The sequence below is a fragment of the Myotis daubentonii genome, chromosome 9 (genome assembly GCF_963259705.1).
Source record: "Myotis daubentonii chromosome 9, mMyoDau2.1, whole genome shotgun sequence".
NCBI lineage: Eukaryota > Metazoa > Chordata > Mammalia > Chiroptera > Vespertilionidae > Myotis > Myotis daubentonii.
In genome coordinates, this window is record NC_081848.1 from 76,951,174 (window position 1) to 76,973,052 (window position 21,879).

A 21,879-nucleotide genomic window follows, 5' to 3' on the forward strand; every position below is an offset into this window, starting at 1 on the left:
TAGATAGACCAATGATAGGTAGATAGATAGATAGATAGATAGATAGATAGATAGATAGATAGAATGGATAAAGTTCTGATATTTAACTGAGAATGCTAAAAGTTGGATTTGAGGCTGAGGACTTCTATCGCGTGAGTCTCAAATAGTCAACCCTGTCTCTCATGGATCAGAAGTTTAAAGGTATAATCACAAAAATATCAAACACACCAGAGCCTTTGTATCCTCAAGCCAAGATCAAGATAACTCTGGGAACTGGAACCAACTTTACAGACCCAATTGCTCTGCAGAGAGATCTTCCTGGTCCTCCCTATTACTGCCTCAGACCCACACAAAAACATGGAGGATTTGAATGGAGTCCTGACGCTGGTTCCCATGGAGGAAAAGGGGGCGGAGCCAACCAGAGGAGGTTGTGAGCAGCAGCCTGGGGATCCTGCTTTTGGTTGGATTGTCTGCTAGAAGATATACATTACAGAACCAAAGAAGCCCAAAGACCTTAATTCCGAAATCAAGGCCAAGACAAAGAATCACTCTAAGCCAAGTATCAAGCCCTAAGGGGGCTGAGTCTTAAGACCAACACAGGCTGTGGTTACAAGGTCGATGAGAGTGTGTGCCTGCTTTGCAAGGAAGAGAATGCTTGCTTACTTTACGCAGCGCCTTTTAGAAGCCCTATATTTATTTTTGAAAGCAAGTGTGTGTTTATATATGTTTCTGTCTATCATCCCCTCCTGATGACATGGAGTTACCTCCAGGGCAGAACCTGACTATTTAGTGAGCAACACCTACGAATATAACTGCAGGACTGACAGGAACAAGGACCTCTATCTAGTGTTGGGGAAGGGATTACACAGAGCAGAAGACAGTCAAACCTCAGTTCTCCAACGTCTCCCATCTCAAACAATTCAGTTCTTGACCAAGTTGTTCACCAAAAAATTTCTCGGTTGTCAAACCAAAGTTCTGTTTTCTACCTGACCACCCTCTCATGCTGATACCTCAGCATGACAAAAAACGTCTCTCGGGCAACAGACAAAGGAGATTAGCACAATTTCAAAACATAAAGAGGCCACAAGAGTGCTAATGTTGCTGAGGGTGTGAAAGAAGCAATGATAACAAGCAATTGAAGAGGTAGAAAAGCTGTTCAGAGGCAATGATATGTGAAAAAGTGACGATGCCAAGCCCTGGCCAGTTTTGCTCATTGGTTGGAGCATTGGCCCATGGATTGAAGGGTCGAGGTTTGATTCTGGGTCAAAGGCTTGGTCAGTTAGGGTATGAACTGGAGGCACCCCATCGGTGTGTCTCTTTCACATCAATGTTTCTCTCTCTTTTCCCCCTTCTTTCTCCCCTCTATTCGCTCTAAAAAAGTATCCATGGAAAAACGAGCCACTTCCTGATGCCAAAAACTGACTTCTTAAAAGACAGCTATGGAATGAGTCCTGAAAGTGATCCTTCTAAGGCTAGTAGGGTGCGGGTCAATAAATTTAAGAAAAAGGAGGGTTGCCGAAACCGGTTTGGCTCAGTGGATAGAGCGTCGGCCTGCGGACTGAAAGGTCCCAGGTTCGATTCCGGTCAAGGGCATGTACCTGGGTTGCGGGCACATCCCCAGTGGGGAGTGTGCAGGAGGCAGCTGATCAATGTTTCTCTCTCATCAATGTTTCTAACTCTCTATCTCTCTCCCTTCCTCTCTGTAAAAAAAATCAATAAAATATATTTTTAAAAAAAAGAAAAAAAAAGAAAAAGGAGGGTTGTTGTTGTTTTTTAATAAATTAAACAGTACATTCAACATGTATTGTATACAAAAAAAGGTTAAGACAGAATCATTTAGACAGAATCATTCATTGAATTTACATTATTTCTAAAGGGGGAAAAGTTCTTCAGTTTTTGGACAAATCACTTCTTGAACAGTCTTCAGAACCGAGGTCCCACTATATTATCATCCATTACTTTGGATAGAGTCAAGTAAGGAATTAAGGTTAACAAATATAATCTTGCTTCTTACTCTCCTACTCAACCACTAAAAGCCACATTTTCAAAATCTTTATATTTGGGCTTAGATTAGATGCCTGGTCCTTTAAAAATCCTCTTAGGAGAAGCATGGCACATAAAGGTGCCCCGAGTTCTGTTTGGGAGGTCTGACATCGACAGCTATCCTAACAGATTTGCGGGGCATCCTCTGATTGTGTCTTTGCCATCACATCCAGGCCTACACGCTGAGCAAATCCTCTGCCAAAGGCACATACCACCGAACTGCTGAGGTGGGAGGCAACCTCAGTGCTGGAGTGGGGCAGGTGGCTCACCATGTTTGGAAAGAATGACCCACTGCGCGTGCGCACACACACAGACACGCAATCTTAATATGTCACCAATCTTACCTATGTGCCAAAGATGGATTTTCTGAACTCCCTTTCATATTTTAATTATTCTCAAGATACTTCCATTCATGCCTAACTTAGCTCACCTCTGCGATACTCCATCTGCCTCACCGTATCTTATTGTTCTCTTTGTGGCCTTATCTTTCCTCACAAATCGCTGTACAGAGTGCCCTGACTTAACGCCAACTTCACTGCAGACCTCATTTTCCATGAAACCATTTGGGATTCTAAACAATGTTTCCATCGGGTCTTTAGGAAGGCTCAGTTCTCATTCCCTAAGCGGGAGGGAAGGCCAGGCCAAAGTTGGCCACGTCCAAGCAAACTTCCTACAGCCAGTATTTTCTTTTTTGTGTGGGAAAGAGTTTCTTGTCATTACAGCAGTTGTTTTTTTACACATTATTTTAGCAGAATTCCTTTTCCATGATCATGGAACCCCCAAATATAACGCAGATTAGAGAGCTGTGGCTGCATAGGGAATGGAGGTGAGTCAGCTGCAGTCTCCTTTAATCAGTCACCCTTCCCCTCACCCATCAGCGCTCAGCCTTTTCTACTATATCATCCTTTGGACTCTGTGTCCTCGCTCCACGCTAATGGAGCATCAGAATCCCTTTTACAGGTTCTGATTCTTGAGTTTCTCACCACATAATGGGCACCTCCAGGGGTGGAGTGATCGCAGAGATAATAATCAATGTTGTGCCCATCACCAACCATTTAGATGGTGTGGACTCCCATAGCATTCCACGGCTGATAAACCAGAAGACGTGGTTGCTACCATCTCAGGAGACATTTTAACTGAGCTGACCTTGGGTGTGGGTCTCAGTGCTTGGTCTCTCACCCAGAGACCACGAGATAGCAAACTCTCAACCCATCTAGAAAATGTTTAAAATCACCATCTAAATGTCAAATGACTTGGGAGAACCTTGGTATTGGAAGACTAGGGGTGCTCAGAACCTATTTCTTTACCCTAAAAAAAAAACAGGCTGGCTCAGCTTTCTCAGAAATAGCCTGTGCGGTAGAAAGAACATTGGTTCTGAAGCCAAACAGACCAGGAAAAACTTGTCACATTTACTTAAAATGGAAGTCTCAGTTTCTCCATCTGTGTGTTGGGAATATGAATGTTCTCCTTTTGGAAAGTTAAGTGGGAAATTGCATAAAGCGCTTGCAGAGTGCCTGGCACTTGGTGGGGTCTTGGGAAATGTTGATCTCATCCTCCAAGTATAGAACTTAAATCCCAAGAGACCCCCCCCCCCCCCCCGACAGTATATGAAGTCACCTACAGGCGGTTAGGTAACTCCACATTTCAAAATACAAAACAGGAGAAGGGGGCAAAAGTGGAAAAGTTCTAGGAAAAAAGGAAGAGTAATCATGACCATTTACACATATATTAAGCTTTAACCACATCCCAGTCCCTAGACTAGGAATTTAACCCACATCACCTCCTTTAATCCTTACCCGACTCCATCAGGAAGGTGCCATTACTATTCTCACATTAGAGATGAGGAAACTGAGCCTCACAGGCTTGGTAAGTAACTTGGCCAAGGTCACACAGTGGAGCAAGTAGCCAGGGTTACTGTCATTCCAAAAGAAGATTTCTTAACCACAACCCTCTTCAAAAAAGAGAAGCTTAACAGCCTGTTGAAATTTAAACTATAATATCTTACACTGACATGGAGAACCAAGCTGAGTTCTGGAAGGCAATTAGAAATGTAAATCTTTCTTAGAAGACAGATTGTAAAGTTGAAAAAAATGTCTGAAATGGGGAAATAGACGTGTGGTGGATCTCCTAGGACAGTCTTCGGCCCTTGTCCTTCAACACCAAATATTTTAAACATTAAATGATTAGAATAAGAATTGAGGGGAAACCCATTGGAAGAAGCTGTGACTTGGTCTTGCCTGGGAAGTCATGAGACTCTTTTAACACAAAGGTCACCCTGTCCTCCTCTTCCCCCCCAGACCTCATGGCGCTGAAGCAGGTTAAATACCGCAGTGAGAAATCCTTCGGCACCTGGATCCAGAAACAGCAGAGGAATAGAGCAAAGAGATGGAGTGATGATGAAGGCATGAAGTATGAAGGTTGAGAGCAGCAGGGGAACCTTGTTGGGAGTGGGGCTGCCCCCCACTAAATCAGTTTCTCAATCCCCATTTTTCATAAACAATTGAGAGTGCCTCAAGGAAATGTAAAATGATCATCAACCAGATTCTGCTCCTAAATGCCCTCCAGATAGAAATCAGGAATTCTGGACCTGATCATTCCTCTGGAAAGAATGCATCTAGAAACCTCCTAGAAATGATATCAGAGAATTGACAAGTGCTGGGACTATGCAAACAAACAAACAAACAAACTCATTTGCATAAATAAATGATCCATTGGGTCCAGTCAAAACATACACACCTGTAGGCTGGTGGCATGTCAAGAAAGAAGCCCTTGGAGTTATTTCAGAATAATTCCTTATTGGGGGGGGAAGTCCAGATGAATCTCCCCACGTGTATCATGATATGTATATGATTGTTTCCCCTTTCTCTCCCCCACCCCCATTCTTGGTGACCACATGTGAGTTCAGGGTTTGGAATTAGTCATCCTGTTTTCCTGAACAAGGACTGCATACAGAACAGTCCCATTTTGAGACCTAGTTTCTTTTATGACAGGCCCCAGGAAAGTTTTATGAGAATCCTGATTTAAGGTTGGAGGTTAATAGCTCTGAAATTCTGGGAACCAAAAAATATTGTGTAGGTGGGTGTACAGTAAAAGTGAAATAAGGAACTCCTCTGCAAACCCAGCCCCAAATCTACAGTCGGTTAATCTGAAAACTTCTGGGAGGACAGCCCAGCTGTGAAAGGGACCAGCCACAGTCTACCCCTTCCTTACAGTGGAAAACAAGGAGGCCCTTGAACTCTGTTATGCTGGAAAGAACGGGATGCAGAGGGCAAGGGTCAGGAGCCACCCCTGACAAGGTGAGTGTGCATGAAGGGCATGGTCAGCTTGCTGTGGACACTCTCCACCAACACCGAAGTCCGACTCTGATGGACTTTTCCCATCAACACTTGAAGACTTCAAAGTCTACCCTGGGTTTACTATTCTCAGAGTCACCAGTTTGTGATTCTCCACGAGTTGCCAGACCACTAGAGCAGAAAACTTCAGGGAGTCCCACCTTCGATCTCACAATTGTGTGTGGTTGTGGTGGAGGAGGTTACCCTTGGCAAATGTCTGAGATTTGCTAATCCCTTTTCTTTCTAGCTTGGCAGGTCACCTTAACTTGGAAACTGAATGGGCAGCTGGGAAAATGGGTTTATTAGGGGTTGGGTCAATGCGCTGAGAACTTGAGCCTTGGCTGGGGGTAACATTTGTGGAAAGGTAAGATGCCTAGGAAGCCACAGTACTGTGCCAAAATAAACACGATGACTAGGTATCCAGATCCACCATAGGTCACTGCGTGGCCCACAACCTCACTCGGAGTGGACTGTTCATTCCTCTGTCTGCAGATCCTCTCCATCCCGCAGAGCAGCTGGCATCAAGCACAGCAGTAGAGAAAGTTGCTGGGAAAGAGGGTAAAGTGAGACCAAGAAGGAAACAGACAGAAGAGGGGGGGCGTTGGGGAGTTTCTGTATGTTTTATCCCAGTGCCCCTAAAACCCACCTTGGTAATATTTCTTTTCCTTGTAGTCACAACTGTGCCAGAATTTTATACACACACGCCCATCCCTTGGCTGCCTTCTCAAAAAGCAACTAGATCATTCCCTTGTTCACAAATCTTTGCCAACTCTCCCTTCCTTAGGGCTGTACTCCTCAGAGGGAAGTACACCTACCAAGGCTGTGGCGCAAGATGATTTTAAATGCAATTAATAATTTTTATTTTAACAGTTATATCATTCTGACATGAAAACAAACTTAGTAAAGTAAAAGAGAGAATCAATGTGAAAATCATTAAGTAAATAATAGATGTGGGTACACAGAGATTGCAAAAGTAGTGGCAATGAAATGTGAAGTTTTAGAAACAGTGGCTCAAAGACAGACAGGGCAGACTCCCTGGGGATGTGCCATTTACTCATCCTCCACCAACTGCTCTTCACCCACGTCCTAAGTCCCCTGGTCTCCAATGGACCCAAAAGCTACATCCCAGACATAGTGTACCAGGTCATTTCTGCACAGTTATCACCTGCTTCCCGGCTTCCTGCTCCTCCCACCATGTGGACTGTCCTTTCCTATCTTTGCTCAGTGGAACCCAACCCATTTCCTCATCAGTCAATCCCAATTGCTTCATCAGAATTTAAATCTCCCAGAACAGTGTGTTGGGACTTGGAGCCATTCAATTGTCAACATTCTACAAATATTCATTGAGCTTCTGCCGTGCCAGGCGACGAGAATTCAGCCTTAGGAGGAAAGAAAGGATGAAAATTCTGTTGTCATGAAACAAAGATTCTAATGAAGTAAGACATCAGCACGTGTCCTATTCTGCTGTGTGGGGCCACTTTGGGGTGTGGCTTTGCCCAGTGAACCTGGGTGCCCAGGCAGACAGGGTCTTCATTGTCCTATCCCCAGAAAAGCCTGGCATGACTCCTGAGAATGGACATTGCTCAGAGATTGAAAGTCCAGAGTCGGGGCTCTGGTGCCTGGTCTCATAACCCACATATCCTGTGTGTCTATGACTCTTGAGAAATTGTTTCCTCTGTGCATCTCCTGAGATCCTCCCCACGTCCCTGCAATGTGTGATGCACACGAAATGGTTTCAAGGATGCCCCCACTGATCTTCCTGTCTTTCCAGAGGCCACGCATTAGTGGTCAAGTCCATGGTTCCCAGTGGCTCCTCTGCCTCCGTGGTGAGCAACAGGGAGACACCTTCAGCACAGACAACTCTGATTCCCAACAGGAATCAGACCCACAGAATATATTGAGCACCTACAGGTGCAAGGCTCTGTAGCTACTACTGAAGAGAGGAGGACCCCCAAAAACTCTGGCAGGGATGGGAAAAGCCTGGACCTCTTTTCAGAAAGAAACAGTGCAGAGTTGTCCTGCTGTCCTCTCCTTGCAGCTCCCTCTCACCATCTCTCTTCCAGAAGCACAGCCGAAACTGGCTGCAATGAGTAACCAACTCACCTAAACTTGCCCAGCTTTAGTACTGAACGTCCCATCTCCTGGGGAACTCCGTGATCCCAAGCAAACCAGAAAGGGCTGTTGATCTGGCTGTAGGTCACGTAGGCTGTGCTCCCATCTGATCTTTTCTAACAGCTGTGTGTCCTTGGGCAGTTACCTACCATCTCTGAGTTCCTATTTTCTCATCTGCAAATGGAGATAACACCACCACCCCCCAGGGCTGCGGTGGGGATAAAAGAGGGAATGTATGTTTAGGGAGTTGGCCAGGGCATCCTAAGTAGTTCTGTTCGTAATACCTTTGGAGGCTAGACTGAGAACAGTGTAGAAAGATTGCCACAGTGGCAAAGGACCTATGAGCTGGTGAATGCCTGCTGAATATCTCTTTTTGGAGCCGACATGCCAAGGATCATGTAGCCACAACAGAGGTGGTCTCCACCAGGGTCTCTGAATGGCAGCAAACAAGAGACTTGCCAGCAAAGCAAAAGAAACCCACCATTCGCCCAGCTCTGTGTTACTGCTTTTATCAAGCACTTACTATGTGCCAGATACTGTGTGTGCAGTTAGTCCTCACAACAGCCCCTCCACGTAGCAATCTAATCCCCAATTTCAAGGATGAGGAAACTGAAGCTGAGAGAGAGTTAATAACTTGCCCAAGGTCACACTGCTGGGAAGGACAGACCTCAGGGCCTCTAGCCCCAACCACCACCTAACCATATGCAGAAGCCACTCTCTCCCCGTGCCTCGGTAGAAGCCGACCACTTTCCCCCCGCGCCCCCCCCCCTTCGAATAGAAGGAAACTGGCATTTGATGGGGCACAGGGCAATCTGATCAGCCTTGGAGAGAAGAGGAATTAGCAGGCGAGTCCTTGCTTGCTGGGAGATGGCTTACCCTGAAACCCTGCTGGGTTTCCCAGAACCCTGCATAAGTATTTACATAATCATATTACACTGCTCCTCAGCTGCAGACTGAGGAGAAAGCATAGAACCCACCCAGGCCTGTGAACCACTGAAGTTTGAACATATATATTTTTTCAACAGTCTATTATGTAGACCCCTTCCTGCAAACTGTCCAGCACAGAGGAAAGGGCTCCTCACTTGGAAACAGACAGGCTTTCATCCCAGCTCTACCGCTGACAAGCAATGCCACTTCGGACAACTCAGGGCTCAGTTCTCCCATCTGCAAAATGGGCAGAATGTCCATCCAGTATCATCATCATCATCATCATCATCATCATCGTCACCCCTTGGGACGTACAGTGTGCTCAGCACTCCCATCTTCACATCAAATCCTCTCAAAAGCCCATCGATGCAGTTACTATTTTTATCTGTATTTTACAATTGAGAAAATTGAGGCTCAGAGGAGGTCGAAAATTTGGCCAACGTCCTACATCTAAAGTGGCAGAGCTGGGTCTGAAACCCAGGTGGTCCAACAGAAGAACCTTGCTCTCTACCCTCTCTCCTTCGTTACCCTGTGTACTATCTCTTGTAACATATTCTGTAAAGCTTTCAATGAGATCACACATGTGAACATGCCCAACTCACAGGAACGTACCCGTCCACAGTTCTCAGAGTCCTGCTTCTTAGCAGTGGCTGAAAAGGACAGTGAGGGACTCTGGGTGGGCACAGTCCCTCCATGGGAGCACCCCCTCCTTCCCTAACAGTATTGCCCTTTGAGGTGATAGCAGATTATTCAGCAGTCCCGATAAGCATTTGTGAACCTAAGAATGACTCAGCAACCCCCGGGGACCAAGGCAAGAGCATCTCACCACAAGAACAAAGCCAGGCAGTAACCTGTGGCAAAGGTAATTACAGGCAGAGAGGCAGCAGGAGGCAAAGGGCTGGCGGATTTATAGAACTTTGAAGATGAGTAACAACCTCAAAGTTTTTGAGGAGGTCTACAGGCTCCACCAGGCCACTGGGGACCCAACTAGAACTTTTTAAACAGAAGTACAAGAAACTCCCCATTCGCCATCCAGCTACCACCTCACATGATCTCCTTGCCTTTCCTCTCTCCGTAACTCCGTGCCTAAGTCCCCCAAGACTGCCCCCACTAGCCCAATTCTCTCAAAAAGGATGGGAGGAGGGTGTGCTAGAATTATCAAATATACAGGAAACAGCAATGTGGTTGGAAAATGGAATTCATGGCTCCTCGTGGTGTCCTACAACCGGTTATAAATAGGTCCTTTTTCATTGAGATAGAAAATAAAAACCTACCACTGTCAAACCCAGCAATTTATGGCAGCGTTTTGGGTTAGGGTCAGATAGACCTAAGTTTGTGTTCCACATCTGGCTGTGTGACTTGGCCAAGTGACTTACCTCTCTGAGTTTCCACTTCCTCGTTTATTAAATGTAGGCTATAACAATACTAACTCTGTAGGGTCATTTAAGGGGATTAAATTAGATAATACATGCAAAGGGAAACTTTTGTCAGTTATTTGATTTATTACTTCCATAATCTGAATTCTGCATCCTCCTTCCCTGGTGCTCAGCCTTCTGTCTTTCACGATTTTCATTGATCACCATCTCCTCATGGTTCGTTGGGGTTGACTCCCTGCCCTACTTACAGGAGCTTTAAAATGTGGCCAGATGCCGTAAACGGTTTGGCTCAGTGGATAGAGCGTCAGCCTGCGGACTGAAGGGTCCCAGGTTTGATTCCGGTCAAGGGCATGTACCTTGGTTGCAGACACATCTCCAGTAGGGAGTGTGCAGGAGGCAGCTGATCGATGTTTCTAACTCTATCTCTCTCCCTTCCTCTCTGTAAAAAAATCAATAAAATATATTTTTAAAAAAATAAAATAAAATAAAATGTGGCCAGTTGAGTTGGTGACCAACTGCAAACTCAGGTTACCCCAGACTTGCCAGCAGTGGGGCCTGTGTTGTCTGTAATCAGGTTCTGGAACTTTCCAATGGCCCCTTGTTTTAGGTTACAGAGGCTAGAGAGGCTCCTTCCCCTCCCTCTCAACTCCCCCACCCCCACCCCCCCACTTTCTGAGAGTCTCACCTGCACACGGCACCAAAGGTCATGGGCTCTTTCCACGGAAATGCTATTTGATTACCTGGTGTTTTGCATGTTGTAACACCCAAGGCCTGATGTGACCAGGACATGTGACCAGCCACAGCTTGACAATAACAAAGTCACACTTTTTAAATAAATAAATAAATAAATAAATAAATATATATATATATATATATATATATATATATATATATATATATATATATTTTATTGATTTCAGAGAGGAAGGGAGAGGGAGAAAGATAGAAACATCAGTGATGAAAGGGAATCATTGATCAGCTGCCTCCTGCACACCCCACTCTGGGGGTCAAGCCCGCAACCCGAGCATGTGCCCTGATCAGGAATTGAACCATGACCTCCTGCTTCATAGGTTGATGCTCAACCACTGAGCCACATCCGTCAGGCCAAAGTCATACTTTTTCAAACTAACAACTTCCATCTTGTCCACACCCTTCTCCCATCTCAAACTACCATCCCTCCAAACACAACAAAAATCTGTGCTATGCCATTTAAACATCAAAGCAATTTTTCCATATAGCCTCAGGCCGGATTCCTACCATCTTGTTGGGTAACCATTTCTCAGAGGGCTCCTGCCTCCTATGTCACAGAGCACTCTGCTTGTTCGGCACAGGAGCAGTGAGACAAAGCTGTTCAGTGGCCGCATGGCCAGTGGAGGGAGGAAGAGAATTTCATCATTAAAGCCCCACCAGAACTGATGACACCACGGTTGGTTGGGGACTGGGGAGGCAGGCATACCACTTGAGGGAGGGTATGTGTGCACAATCTTTACGGAGAGTAATTTGGTGGTATCTTATCAAAATGTGAATGTTCATATCCTTGAAAACCCCACTTCTCAGAATTTCCCCCTAGATATATGTACACAAGACCACAGAAATATTTGCTGAAAATAACACTAGAGCCCATCAATAGAGATAATACTTACATAAAACTGTGGACTACATACCATCTATATATATAAAAGGCTAAGGTGACTCATGCTTGCAAGATACATTTAAAGCTCTCACTGGCACCAATCGCACACATGTGTGTTTCAATCTGTCATTGTCGATTGTGAATTTGGTTGACACTTCTATTATAGAGAAAGGGCAAATAGCACTATTAAAATATTTCTTCTAATTAATTTCCTTTCAATGTGCACGGATCCGTGCACCAGGACACTAGTCTATATATGTAAAAGCTTAAGTGACCAAACGACCGGAACAACCGGTTGCTATGATGCGCACTGACCACCAGGGGGAAGATGCTCAATGCAGAAGCTGCCCCCTGGTGGTCAGTGTGCTCACACAGCAGGAGCACTGCTCAGCTGAGACCTGTCCCAGGCAGCCAACCAGCCTGCCTGCAGCTGCTCACTCCCTCAGTAGTCCTGCAGGTCCAATCTCCAGAGAACCAACCAAGGAACCGATGGACCAGCGCCACCAGCACAATCCCAATAGCGTCATCTGCCTCCTGGAAGTCAGCCGCCTCCCCTCCCTAGGAGCTCCGCAAGGACGAAACACTATAAAAGCAGCCACCAGGTGGCTCCCGACAACCAACGCGAATGTCAGCAGGATAGATCGAGAACCCTGGCCGGCAAGGTTGGCCCACAGCCAGCCGATCACATCCCCGCCTCTCCCCAGGCCCCTCGGGAGCCCACCCGTGCACGAATTTGTGCACCAGACCTCTAGTGAAGTAATATAGGAAGATAGAGTTACATCTATGTGTTATGATATTAAAAAATGTCCATATTCAGTAAAAAAAAAAGTTAAAAACAAGGCTTATCATGTGGTAGTATTTTTGGTTAAACATATATATTTTGTGTGTATCTGAGAGAATATACAGCAAAAAAATGAATATTGTTGCTGGGAACAGGGTTGGGAGGAAAGTTCACATTCTTTGTACAAATTTTGTCACAGGCATATATTTACCTATATTTATACCTACAGGACTAAAACATCCTAACACAACAGATCTCTCCATTTCTCTCCCTGCCATCCCTCCAGTAGAATCCTCTAATAAAGTGTAATAGTCCCAAATAAACATGTATTCAGAGCTTTGCTGTGTATAAAGCATTTTCACAAGTAAAACCTCCTTTAAATCCCACACCATCCCATAAGACTATCCTAGTTTACAGAAGAGAAACTCAGAAAGGAAACACGTTCTCCCCCACATCAATGGCTGGTGGTTGATAGAGCCAGGACGAGGAGCCCAGGTTGTCCGCCTCCAGCACCACTAGGCACCTTTCTAGCCCTCCCAGCGGATACCTACAATATTTCTTCCATGGCCCAAATCATATGACGCCTGCCTCACAAGTCCTCTGGCACAGGTGAAACCCAGAATACCTGGGCATGGCTGAGAACGTTGAGGGTCGAGGAGAGACAGAGGGAGGTGAAAGGCATGGTGAAGTGCAAGGCCCCATGGGATCTGGCACCTATTTTTTCAGCCTCATCTTCAGTTATTTCTTGCCTGTCATTCTACATATTGACTCCATTCAGGACCCCAAACAGGCCAGCCAATCTCCCCCCCCCTCTTTCTCTTTCTGCTTATAGCAGGGGTGGGGAACCTTTTTTCTGCCAAGGGTCATTTGGATATTTATAACATCATTTGAGGGCCCCACAAAATTATCAATTTAAAAATTAGCCTGCTATATATGGTCAAACGTTAATTAACTCACCCCTAATGCCTTGGTAGGGCCAGACCAAATGATTTCATGGGTCTTATAAGGCCCACAGGACGGATGTTCCCCACCCCTGTGCTAATCCATTACCTGTGCTAAACCATTCATCCAGAGCACACTTGTTCCACCTGCTCTTCCTTTCTTCCCTGGCTCACTGCTACACATCCTTCAGATCTCAGCCCAAACATGGCTTGGCTTCTTGGGGGCGAGTGGGGGGGGGAGGTGGGAGGGGGCTTTCCTGATCAATTAGCTCACCCTGCCACCATTTCCCCCACTCCTGAGTTGTTGCCTCCCCTCTCCCTTGGTCTTTCTCTCTCTGGCACTTACTGCACTGCATTGTAACGGCTTCGTTGCTTCTCTCTCTCTCTGGCTGAACCAGCACAGTGGACCCCCTGAATGTGTAATCAATGAAAGGAGAATGATGCAGTATGTCTGTCACCCTACGGTAGAAGAGAGGTACCAGACTTCAGCAATAGAACATAGCCTCACAGCCCTGCCAGGTGTCACATAAAGGCTGCTGCCTTCATCTACGGGGCCAGTTCCTCTCTGCCCCTGGCTGGGAACTCTTAAGCCTTAAATGACAAGACATGTGACAAAAGGCAGTGACTCTTGGGAGAAACATTGTGAGAAATTTCTGGCAGGTTCTAACCACAATGTCTTAGTGAAAAAGCAGAACATCCTCAGGTTTACAAGGTGGTAATAGAACCGGAGGGCTGTGACCAGGCTCAGGAGGCCAGGAGGCCATTCCCTGCCTTCAGGCAAGGTTGGCTCGATCACAGACAAGTGGGTGTCTCCTTGCATGATTAGTAGGATTATATTGTTATTAATATTATTAGCAGTATAATAATGGTTCCACTAAAAATAAGCACTCAACATCCTTCCTGGGCCACCCTTCCCAGGAGTCAGTAGAACACAGAAACCGGTCTCGATCTCAGCAGTGTAAGGTCTGACTGTGACCCCCATGTCAGCATGATTGTCCAATGCTAAGAGAAGGAAAGCAAGTGGGTTTTTCCTAAGACGAGGGCAGAGAAAATGTTCTAGGGGCAGGTTTGGGGGTAGAGTCATTGGGATCACACTCAGGCATCTCCCCCGCCATTTACTCAACCCTTCCCCTGTGCACAGAGCTTTACAGCACACAAAGTCCTCACCCACCCAGGATTCCATTGGGTCCTCACCACACCACCAGGTGACATTGGCAGCCAGGTTGTGGGAAGCTGAGGCTGGGACAGAAACGGATTCTGGGTCATTTTCCTAGAGTTCTGAGTCCTACGTGAGTGTCTGGACTAGGATCAAGGAACCAAGATATTTGGTTACCAGTTGGATGCCCTCCACATTTTGACATCCTGCTTCTCAGTCTGGAAAGAAGAGAGGGAGGGAAAGGAACAACCCAGTCCATGTGCCCCACAGTTCATGCTTTCAATAGGTACATGAGCACCTATTGTGTCCCAGGCACTGCTGCAGGCTCTAGGAATAGAGCAGGAACTACAACAGATTTAAACAAACAAAAGCCTGTCCTCATGGATGTTACATTCTGGTGCTGTATTTATTTATTTATTTGTTTGTTTTTTAAATATATATTTTACTGATTTCAGAGAGGAAGGGAGAGGGAGAGAGAGAAACATCAATGATGACGGAGAACCATTGATTGGCTGTCTCCTACACGCCCCGCACTGGGGATCGAGCTGGAACCCAGGCATGTGCCCTTGACAGGAATCGAACCTGGGACCCTTCAGTCTGCAAGCTGACGCTCTATCCACTGAGCCAAACCAGCTAGGGCTGGTGCTATATTTATAAAGGGGCTGTCAGATGATACATGGGCCTGGATTTCACCATATTGACTCACATAGTGACAAATACGCACCCTTTCCAGGTCTTTCAATCCTTCACAGACTTTACAGAAGACCTCAGTCCACTGCTACCCTGTTTCCCCAGGATGGGCGTAGTTGCAGGATCCAGTGTGACGTTAATCTCATTGTTGGGCTTTCATCCTGTTTATTAACAGTTTATGTCTATGCACACAAGTGATGCTAATAGTCCATTAAAGATAGTGATATAATCACTTTTTAAAGTCTTTTCATCAGTGAGTCATTTTAAACAAGGATCTAAGAGACTAACAGGACAGGTGGTCAATGGATGTGGCAAAGCACCTGGTGTCTGGGAGACTTGACCTGCGCTGTGCCAAGAGTGTGGCCAAGGGCAGCGTTGCATCTCAACACCCGAAAAGCTTGGGTCACCTTGTTCCTGGGCTTTTAAGCACCAGAATGGGGATATAGCCCAAAGGTTCACTGCTTAATGCTTTCCTTCATCCCACACCTGCCACCTTCATTCCCCCACCCACCCTCCAGCACCCCTGGGGCCGCCCCACACTCTCGGGGAGAGAGGCCACAGGAGCTCAGATGGTAACCCTCCTGCTTCCGCCAGTGGCTATCTCCCTTATCTCAGTCTCCACACTTTCTCTGAGGGCAAAGGTCACTGGCTGGAAGCTCCCTCCGCGTTAATTACCCTTCACTCTCAGAAGCCAACAAGCTCTCCTGCACTGAGTGAGGAAGGACTCGTCCAGCCCCCACTGCTCCCGTCTGTCCCCAGCTCCATGAGGCCCTCACAGGCTCAGCATCGGGAGCACCGGAGGGGCAGTGCCAAAGTGCAAGGCACCTGGGCCCCACGCAGACGCGGCAGCCAGAGTCACTGAGAGATGGGGCCCGGAACGCTGAATACTGTGCTCCTTCCGAGAGTCTGAGGGTCAGCTGGCTCTGGGAGCCAACCTTCTTGCTTGGAAACGCCTGCTCAGTCCCCTTCCCACGTGGCTGAGTAACTGCCCACAGCTATCTTATCAGGGCAGTGGGTGCACTGCTCTAGTACTTGGGCTTTGGCATCCCTCAACCCTGGCTTCAAATCTGGGCTGCCCAGGAGGAGGGAGCGGCTGAGGGCCAGGCAAGTGGCTTACCCGCTCAGCCCCAGCCCTCTCGGCTCTCAGGTGGGAGTAACGATGATTCATATGTGTCCTTGGCTCGTTTGAAAGACTCCGTCGCATTATGTATGTCAAGTGCCTTGTGCTGGGACTAGGAGCTAGAGAAATGCTGGCTAGGGTTGGTTTTTATCTTGGTAACTGAAAGGGTCTCTAAGGGTTTTGCAGGGAGACAAGAGGACAAGGGAAAAGAGGGAGCCCCAACACAATCCACATTGTCCAGGTCGTGTCTGCCCCTTTCCCTTCGAAACACCAGGTCCCTAACGTCAGAGGCCGAGATCCTCGGCCTCTCCTCACCACTCGCCCTATCTGATTTCTACCCACACTGGACGTGTGGCCGAAGTTACCCACTCACAGCTGTGAGCGGGATTTCACCAAGAGAAATAAATGAGGATGGACCCCCCCCCCCCTCCCCGCCTGCGAGCTATCTAGGATGAGGGGTTTGGGAAAGCCCTGTCTCTTGGCTGCAGAGGGGGAGGTACTCCTGTCTCCCTTACACTGGAGTCCTTTTAACCTGGGACCAAGGAAGGCGAAATGACTCAGCCACGGTCTCACTGCCAGCATCCCGGCTCGCACCACCTCACCCCACTCCACACGGAGGGCACGGCCAACAGTTCGGTGACGATGTTGTCTCTTGGCCTCCATCACTTGCCTGGGACAGTGTCCAGAGCTGGGGAATCATTCACCACTCTATTAAATGAACCAACTCTCCTACCGGGAGGAGAGCATAGGGTTTAGCAGGGGCAGCGCCGCTCAGACTGCCATGCCGCAGGACTCACCTAGGGATGGTGTATGCCACGGAGGTGCCGATTCAGGGAGTTTGGGATGGACTGGGATTCTGCTTTCCTGGCAGGCTTCTGGGTGATTCTGACACAGCTGGCCTCAGACCATAACCTGGAGCCTGATCTCCTGGATTCAAAGCCCAGCTCTGCTGCTCACCAGCAGTGTAGCCTTGAGCCAGTTACGGGTCCCAGGTTTGCTTGCCTATAGAGGGGGGAGGGGATGATAACAGTCAGCGTTTGATGGAGTTATTGGGAGGTTTAATTCATTCACAGGTGCTAAGCACTCTGCCGAATGCTTGCTACATATCAGGCGCTCCAAAGCTTTGGCTGTTGTCAGCAGGTAGAAGGAGAGCCTACCTTGTAGTAGGGAAGGCAGTCCTCCTGCTTTCGGTCCTGGGCCCCCACCCTGGAAGAGTCAACACGTTTTCCTCCCGCATCCGGCTAGCTTGGCCCTGAGACCCAAAGGAAGGAGTTCACCTGGCCAAATGGCGGTGGGAGCAGCCCAGGACACTCCCCCCGACTCCCACCCCCGCCCCCGCCCCAGCGGAGGTGCAGCTGGGAGGGCTGGGTGGGTGGAGGTCAGGCTCCAGCTGGCGGTCCTTTGGGTGTTTCTCTACAAGCCTCTCAGAGCTCTCAGGAGGCAGGGCGTCTTTATCTCCGAGATCCCGAAGAGCCAGGAGGTAACAAAGGTGATGAGGTAACTTCGGAACCCTGATACCATCTGGGGAAAGGCAGGCATGTTTCCCAGAAGACAGAAATGAAAAACTATCAGGTCAGCAGGGGTAAGAAAAGTGCAAAAAAGGGAACCAGGTGCCCACAGGTCGGCTCCTTTTCCTCTGGCCGGGGGACCCTTTTACTCTATTCTCAGCAAGCACCCCCCGCCACCACCACCTTCCCGCCCTAAAGCCACAGAAGCATCCACATCAGTCATACGAAGGCAGGAATGGCTGCCAGCCGCTGGAGCGGAAGTCTGGAACTTTGCTTTTCCCCAGCATCCAAGTCGTTGGAAGGAGAGTGATGTAGTTTAAGGTCAGGAAGCCCCGAGTTCCAATCTCAGCTCCAGCATTTACCAGCTGTGTGTATCCATGTGCAAAGGAGGGCTAACAGCTCCCATGCAGGGGTATAGAAAGCGCCTAGGACAGTGGTTCTCAACCTTCTGGCCCTTTAAATACAGTTCCTCATGTTGTGACCCAACCATCAAATTATTTTCGTTGCTACTTCATAACTGTAATGTTGCTACTGTTATGAATCATAATGTAAATATCTGATATGCAGGATGGTCTTAGGCGACCCCTGTGAAAAGGTCGTTCGACCGCCAGAGGGGTCGCGACCCACAGGTTGAGAACCGCTGGCCTAGGACAATGCCTGAGGCTGACATTGGCAATTCCTGGGTGAATGACGGTGAGTGTCCTTCCCGACCTCCCCAGGGAGGGCTGGCCCTTCCCTCCTAGATCCCAGCCTGTCTGTCTTCCCCTCTCCCAGCTTAGCAGGTAGTGGAAACCGTGTCATTCGTGTCTGTTTCTTTCCCCCTCTTCCCACCACAGGCAGGGGAGGGAAGGGAGACTGATTTATCTTTGATCTCCGTGTCCGGCACCGGCTGCCATAACAGATGGCCCCGTCCGCACTTCAGAGCCTCACCATACAGATAAAGGAAGCCTCCCTGGGTACCTGCCCCTTTGTCCCTGGGGCTCAGGCTTGGCTGGAGGAAAGGGCCTGTGGGGAAGGGGCCGTGGCCCCTGTCAGACCCTCAGTCCCGGGTTGTTGCAGTCCTGCCAAGACTGCATGTCACTTCTCCCTCGTGAACAACCTCCAATTGATCCCAGCTCCCCCCGCGGGTGAGGTCCTGGCATGTGCAGGCAGGGAGGCTCTAAGCTCTGGGTTGGGCATGCTCCCCATTGTTTCCCTCTCCCTCTCTTATCTCCAGCTAGTTAGTGATTAACTGCTCTTTGACGTTTCCCAGCCTCCAAAGTTCCCCAGAAGCACAGGTGGCCACCGGGTTGGAGCAGAGGGCCTGACTCAGGGCCCATTTCTCTCTGCAAGACCAGGAGCACCCAGAGGCACAGCCCCGGGGTCATGGGCCCAGCAGGGCGGAGCCAAGACATTTGGCAATGCAGTAACTGGCAGGGGTGCTGCTGGGAAGGGCACCAGGGAGGGCTTCTGCGGGTGCTGTTTCCTTGAAAGCACGTGTGTGTGTGTGTGTGTGTGTGTGTGTGTGTTTGGGGCTTGGGGGGGTGACAATCAGGACCTGGGAGAAAGAAGGTTGACTTTCACCACCTGCCTCCACCCCACTCCAAGGGTTTCTGCACAGACCCTGACCTGTGTCGCTGGCATCAGATAAGAGCTGCAACCTGATGGCAGCGACACAGGTCAGGGTTAGTACATGAGCTGGAGCAGCCCCCTGCCCCCCCCCGCCCGCCCCCCTACTGCAGGCCCCAAGTCAGGTAGGCCAGCAGGGACACCAGGACCTTCCAGGGGCATGAAGACCATTTCCTTTCAGAGTGTGGGCTCCGCCTTTTCCTTTCTTTAATGCCAGGATTTTTGAGTTGAGGTTTGGACTCCCTTAGATGGACTTTCAGGAAGACCTTTGAAACCCTAAAAATATACACAATTAGCAAAACGATTGGGTATGTGCTCCTAAGTACTTGCTTCTAGAAATGGGCTTCCATGCTCAGCCAAAATGATCTGAATCAGACCTTGTCACCTCTCAGCCCAAATCCCTTTTACCACTTCCTGTTTATTCCATTGCTTGGGGGGAGGAGTGGAGGAAGACCTTTATCATGACATAGAGGCCCCTGCCTGTCCTTGCCCCCCTCTCCTTCGGCCCCAGCCTGGATCCCAGCACTCGGGCCCCTCTGGCTCCCTTCTCTGCCTCTAGCTTTCCTCCTGCTCTTCTCACAGATGCCCCTTCTCACAACTCAGGTTCAACTCCAGTGCCTCACCCTCAGAGAGGCCTGCTCCACCAGCCCCGCCTGAATCGGCTTCACTCCCTCCTGCCCCCAGTTCCCTGCAGCACCGTTTATATCTTCATATCGCCACGAGGTCTTGCTTTGCTTTCTTATTTAGTGTTTAGAACGCAAGCTTCTTGAGGGCGGGACTTCCTGGCGCTCACTGCTACAGCTCCAGTGGCAGGGGCACAGGAGACCTCACACACCTTGCAGGATAGATGGATGAATGAATGAAGGATAGATGATGAATGAATGAAGGATAGATGATGAATGAATGAAGGATGGATGAATGAATGAATGAATGTGAAACTTTCTCAGATCCTCAGGGGGGTTGGTTGTAAACCCCCAAATTAAGAACTATTGTTCTAAGTCAAACTAGAGCCTCTGAGACGCTGTTTTTGTACAGCTGGCAAGCTAAGAATGTCTTCTATGTTTTGAAATGATTGAAAAGATCAAAAGAAAGATATGTAGTAACATGCAAAAAATATATGAAATTCAAATTTCAGTGCCCATAACAAGTTACATCGGAATCATCCACTTGTGTATTTTCTATGGCTGCTCTCACACCCCAGCAGCAGAGCTGAGCAGCTGTGCCAGAGACTGTCTGGCCTGCAAAGCCTGGGCCTTTACAAAGACGCTTGCCAACCACTGCTCTAACTCATGCCAAGAAGGGGGCTAGAGGTGGAATCCAATCACATACAGAAATGAAGGGAGGACAGGAAAGAAATAAAAGTAAAAGAGAAGGTAGAAAGGAAAAGAGAGACAATAAGGAGAAAAGAAAAATAACGTTGTAGCCCTGGCCAGTGTGGCTCAGTTGGTTGAGCATGGTCCCATGCATCACAGGGTGGCTGGTTCGATTCCCAGTCAGGGCACACGTCCAGATTCAATCCCCAGCCATGATGCATGCGGAAGGCAACTGATTGATGTTTCTCTCTCACATTGATGTTTCTTTTTCTAAAAAATCAATAAAAACATATATTTTTAAAAAAGAAAAATAACACTTTATTGAGCACCTATTATGTACCATGCTCTGTATTTGGTGCTTTTCCTACCTTAGTTCTCAGCTCTAGATAAAACGCCAAGGAGAGGCAAACTCGTTGGTCAGGAAGCCTTCATTCCCAGATTCTGTGCTACCTCTGAGTACCTGTTGCTTGTTGACCATCCAGCCCCCTCTCCTGTCATTAAGGCATCAGCTCTGACCCCTTTCCCATAGCATCTTCTGTTCCAGACATTTCTCTCTGCAGAGATCAAAGCTAGCTTGTCCCTTCTAGTCCCTTAAAGTCCTGCTCTCTACTAAGTGACAGGGGGGATGAAGACAAGTTTTCTCTGTATTACTTTCACCACCACCCATGTTACCCAGCACGATATACGACACATCGTAGGAACTCAGTAAATATTTGCTGAAGGACTAAAGTAGACAATCAACCACGCAGAACCTCAGCTTGGTAAGCCATCGTGTTTCAGGGTAGAGGACCCCAGTGGGGGCACTTCTGTCAGAAAGATGGGTGGCATCAAGTAGATCCTTGTCAGCGATGTGGCAATCCCCCCAAAAGAGACCTGAGGGCCCTCAGCCCACTCCCCCACCTCCCTGCCCTGCTGCCCCTCCGTGGAGCTGCCCAAAGCCCTGTCCCTCTGCTTGTCCTATCACTGCTCTAGGCACTTGACTGGTCCAGCAGTAAAACAAGTAACAGAATGAGTGTTGGCAAAGGTGGACAATACAGCAGAAAGGAGGGATTATAATTAGAAACTGCACACACCCTCCTCCCTCCCCCCATCATGGTTGCTCTAAAACAGGAGTAGGACCAACCAAGCCAGCAGGCTCCTTCAGAAACCTGTCCCGGTGACCTCCCTGCGTGATAAGAGGTGACAACACATCTTTCTGGTATTTCCTGTGAGTGGTGATGACTCTTCCTTTGGTGGCTGGTTTGAGAAAGAGGACAGGCCTCCTTATACAAGAGAAGAGAGAAACTCACAAACACTAGTCCTGGGAATTCACAGAGAGAGACGGGGAGGGTGTGGAGATGGGGACAGGTTTATTTCAGAA